The following is a 5,724-nucleotide window of genomic DNA, read 5'->3' on the forward strand; positions in this document are numbered from 1 at the left end:
AATATTTCTTTATAATAATAATAATAATAATAATAATAATAATAATAATAATAATAATAATAATAATAATACAATGCAATTAGCATACAAGTCGCCATGAAGCTAAACCCAACCCTTAATTGCTTATAGGAGACAGTCATATCCTAGGCCTATTGAGGAATAGTCAGTATAAAATTTACAATTTTATCACGTATTTTGTACCCAGTGGGCACAAAGTTAGGCGACATCTTTACGGCATCAATACGACAGCTTTACGACAACTTTATGACATCCTATGTCCATGTCGTTAAGGTGTCTTTACGATGTCGTAACTAAGTCATATGATCTGACGATGTCTTCACGATATCGCAAAGACACCGAAACGACATGGACATATGATGTCGTAAAGTTGTCGTAAAGATGTCGTAACGATGCCGTAAAGACGTCGTCAAACTTTGTGCCCACTGGGTATCGTTTTCTTAATTATAATTATCCAGTTTTTACCTGAAATAGCTTTTATTGAAGCTAGTTCCCTAGTGGGCACAAAATTTGACGACGTCTTTACGATATCGTTACGGCATCTTTACGACACCGTATGTCCATGTCGTTTCGGTGTCTTGGCGATATCGTAAAGGCATCGTCAGATCATATGATTTAGTTACGATATCGTAAAAACACCTTAACGACATGGACATAGGATGTCGTAAAGTTGTCGTAAAGATGTCATAACGATGCCGTAAAGACGTCGTCAAACTTTGTGCCCACTGGGTCATAATTTAATTCACTTTGTCACAAGTGTACACTTTATTATAATAAATAAACATAAATGAAAAGAAACATAAAAAAATAATTACTTTAAAAAAATTTTTCTGTGGCGTTTCTGAAGGTTATAATTTTATTTCTAAATATCATGAATGAAGAAGCACTGAACAAAGACAAAATATTATTTTAGACTTTTCCTTGCCTATTTTAAGAATTGCATAATTTTTTACTTAAGATTTCCATACTAACGCACTTCGTGTCATATAACTACATAAGTTAAATTGTAAATAGCTTAAAATTTCTAATAGGAACACTTTTTGTTATTTTTTATTTAGAATGCTTTTATAAATCCACTTTTTTCTCTTTTTTGCTCATCAGATACCCACAAAAATTTGATTATTGACAATGTAATTCCAATCTAACTTTAAAAAATTAAGAAAATCATGAAAAAGTGAAGTCAAGGTAGCTTCTTGTATTTTTCCTAGTGATTTGAAAACAACCCTTCAAATGAATTTAATTACTTTTTCTGTTAGGATATATGTTCCAAAATTATTGCAAATGCAGTGGGCAACAAGTTTGGCGACGCCTTAACGACATCGTTATGACACCTTTACGACATATTTACGACATCCTATGTCCATGAAGTTATAGTGTCTTTGCGATATCGTAAAGGCATCTTCAGATCATACGACTTATTTACGATATCTCAAATACACCTTAACGACATGGACATAGGATGTCGTAAAGTTGTCGTAAAATGTCGTAACGATGTCGTAAAGACGTCGCCAAACTTTGTGCACACTAGGAAGACATTTCTGACATTAGTAGTATATAATCGAAAAATCATGGCGTATATTTTTTATTATACTAATGGATTGGGAAATTAATTCACAAAAATACGTGGGAAACATATCTTATCAGCAACAGATTACAAAATTCTTTAAATGGTTGTTTCAACCTTCTTTACAGATTTAAACAAGAAACCCGCCTTTTTCCAAAACCAAAATCATGAAAGATTTATTAATTATAATATTGGGGTCGAAAATCAATTCAGCATAGACGTGGAAAAATATTTTTAAGCAGAAAAATTACTTGAAATTATTTTAAGGGTCTTTTTTAACATCCTTTAGAGATTCGTGTTTAAGGAAATCGACATAAACTAATAACCAAAAGGTTGTAGGCACGATAACTTTTGAAAAAATTATCATATTGGACTTAGCTTTGGCAAGCTTCTTTAATACCTAAAATTCGTTAGCCAACTATTTTATATAAAAATTCGAAAAATAGAGGGTTTTCAAAACTTTTGACGCCACTTTTTCTATATTTAAAAATCCTTTGTGAGGAAATTTCTAGTACTTGGAAAGTCAAACAATTCATTTTTACAGCTTTTTTCGATGAAATGAAAATTATCGAACTTATAACACTTTCAAAATTAAAAAAAAAAGGAATGAAAATTTCAAGCCAAACAACGCACGATTTGAGAAAAGAAAAAAGTCGCTGTTTAAAAGCTTAACAAAATAAAAAATTAAAATTTCGACCCCATAAAACATAATAAAAAATATAGAATTACATTTTGCAGTCAATCTATTAAAAATACGAAAAAATAGACAATACTTTTTAACACAAAAAGAGCAAACAATTACCTCTGAATAAATTTTTGATGTAATGCGTAGTTTTCGTTTTAATCGGGTAAAAATATCATTAAAAATAAAAAGATTAAATTTTCGGAGAAACAGCCTGAGGTAAAAAGAAACATTAATAAAGAAAAGTTTTAAGCTTAAGAAAATCTATAATTTTGTTTATCATTTTTCCATGAAACGCGACTTTTTAATTTTAATTCGTAAGAATTAATAAATTAAATTTTTGGAAAAACAACACAACTTACTAAAGAAATAAATAGACAAAAGTTGTTCAATAAAAAACTGCTCCACAGGAGTTTAGAAGAATTTTTTGACATAATGCGTAGTTTTTTTTAATCGTAAAAAATTACATTAACAATATAAAAGTATAATTTTCGGAAAAACAACACAAGGTACGGAAAAAAGTAATAAACAAAAGTTGCTCATTTAAGAAAAGTACGCATTTGTTCTTAATAACGTATCGATAGGATGAGTATTTTTGTTTGAATCTGAAAAAATAACATTAAAAATAAGCAAATTAAATTAAAAAAAAAAAAACGACGTAAAGCGCAATAAAATTTTAATTCACATAATAATTTTTTTACAGAACGCCTTTGAAAATTTGTCTTTTTTTGCTAGAAACTCAAACTTACCTGTAGAAAATTGAATAATTGGGTTAAAAAATCCCTTAAATTTTTTTTAATTCAAGATTTTGTAATTTGTTTCAAAATTCCTATATTTTACTAAGAATTGTACCATTTTGGTTAAAAACTAATCTTTTGATTTAAAATTAGTAATAATTTATTTTATGTATAATTTTTGTCATTTTTTTGGGTAGCTAAAATTTTTTATCAAAAAATGTCATTTTTTTATTTTTAATGTTGTTTTTTTACGAATAAAACAAAAACTACGTATGATTGTAAAAAAGTGATCCATAACAAATTTGCAGATCTTTTTCGATTCGCTAATTTTTGTGAATTCATCTTTTTTTTCATATCTCGCATGGTTTGAAGTTATAATAAAAATTTGTATTTCTCATTAGTTTTTGTGCGATCAAAATTTAAATTTATGATTTTTCACGAGAAATAAAAAAACTATTATGATAATATTACAGGGCTTTAAAAGAATCAACTTTTTTGTTATCTTGTGTTTTTTTTCAGATCGTACGTTGTTTGGCTTAAAATGTTTATTTTCATTTTTTTTTATTTTGAAAATTCTATAACTTTACTAATTTTGTTTTTATGGAAAATAGTCGTGAAGCTAAATGTTTCAAGTTTCTGCGTACTAGGAATAGCCGTACATGGAATTTCCAATCTTGAAAAAAAATGGTCCCAAAATTTTGAAAATGCTTTAACTTTTTGAATCTTTATCCAAAATGACTGGCTATCGAACTTGACTTTCAATGTAGGAAACTAAAACATTATACCGAAGGCTAATCCCATCTGTCAATTCTTTCGAAATTGATCGTACTTACAACCAGTCAACGAAACTGAATGAAGGTTCTCAAATGGGAATAATTTAGAACAATCAACTTAGTTGTCAAGAATCTGCCTCAGTGAAAACGACCTAGTGGGCACAAAATTCAGCGACATCTTTACGACATCGTTACGACATTTTTACGACATCCTATGTCCGTGTCGTTTCGGTGCCTTTATGATATCATGAAGACATCGTCAGGTCATACGACATGTTTACGATATCGTTAAGACACCTTAACGACATGGACATAGGATATCGTAAAGTTGTCGTAAAGATGTCGTAACGATGTCGTAAAGACGTCGCCAAATTTTGTGCCCACTGGGGAATGCAGTTTATCGTTTCTAGCTTGGTTGAAGGTAATGTACCGTTTGATTATCTTCAACACTTAATTTGAAGAAGTTGCTATCTTTCCTCGAAGTAGAGACTTTTTCATTTATCTTCCTCATGTCTTAATAAAGCATCTGCAAATTTTCAAAATGTTAAAATTTTTTTAAAAACGGCCTTTTTCTGAACCTATGTCAAAGCTCTCGGAAAATCCGAGTTAAGCCAAGGGGGGGGGAGGTAAAGTAATAACGATGTATTTAATGTAGGTCCACTTTTTTCATCAAACGGTAAAAAAGATAATGCACCCATCGTCAGTAATTTTAACTCCTTCCATATGCCTGGGGCCCTTCAAACTAAATTTACCAGGGCTTGACATTATAGTCAAGGACAGTAATTTCTATTTTAATAAGAGAGAATTTTTCAACAATATTTCACGTCTATTAAACGCGTTTTTTGTGTAAAAAAAATCATATCATTACTGATTTTTGCACGAAGCTTTGCAAAGGTGCTCCAATGATCGTATCAAAATTCATTAATAATCAGATTAAAATGAAGCTTATAATCAAGCTGTAAAGTAAACAAATAAATAAAAAGAATTTTCAATTAGATATATATTATGTCTATGTGCAACTTTAGCTGGAGCACTCAAATGTGGATATAAAAAATAAATTTTTAAATAAACAAAGACATTTCAAGCGAAGAAAGACATTTACAACTACAATGATTAACCTTCAAAAGATTAATGCTTTTTAATCAAATGAAATTTATGTCATGGAAATAGAAATAAAAGGCAAAGAATTTATTGACAAAAAAATTATATTTTGAAAGATCTATAAAAGGAGAAAAAGAATATACTGTATTTTTCATTATTAAAATATAATAATTTCTAAAAGTATTGTTCCTGAAAGCAATACAACGAATTGCAAAAAAAGTTAAGAAACATTTTTTTTTTAAAACATGAATTTATGATTTTAAGTTAGAATGGGGCTGGTCCTTTTTTAATGAAAGATATTATATACCATATGAAAGAAGAAGTATTCCTTTATTATTTTACTGTTATTCAAAAAGATTTGGGATCAGGAATATGATCAAGAGAAGGTGACCAAAAATAAAAATAAATTAGATTGTAGACAATTTCTTATCACAAATTTTATTTAAAAAATAGTAATTATGTAATATATAATAAGTTATTATGACATATAACATTGAAGAGACCACCAATTTTTAGCGCTTTTTCTATTACTTGCAAAATTAAAGATAATAAACAGCCTCAAATGAGATTCCGATGTAATCCTTTCAGTACAACAATTTTTTATGCAAGAACCTTATTTTCGGTAAAAACGTTGGTTATTTAGTCTAAAATCGAATTTTGTTGGTACAAACTTCGTTTAAATTATTTGAAATCATTTCAAGTTTCAAATTAATTTTGAATCTTTTCCAAACTTTGCAAAAATGCATAATGCAGAATCTTTGCAAAAATCAGTAATGACATGAGTCTTTTCTCAGACAAAAAAACGCGTTTAATTGAAGTGAAATATTAGCGGGAAAAGAAAGGAGTTAC

Source organism: Belonocnema kinseyi, chromosome 1 (assembly GCF_010883055.1).
Source record: "Belonocnema kinseyi isolate 2016_QV_RU_SX_M_011 chromosome 1, B_treatae_v1, whole genome shotgun sequence".
Lineage (NCBI taxonomy): Eukaryota > Metazoa > Arthropoda > Insecta > Hymenoptera > Cynipidae > Belonocnema > Belonocnema kinseyi.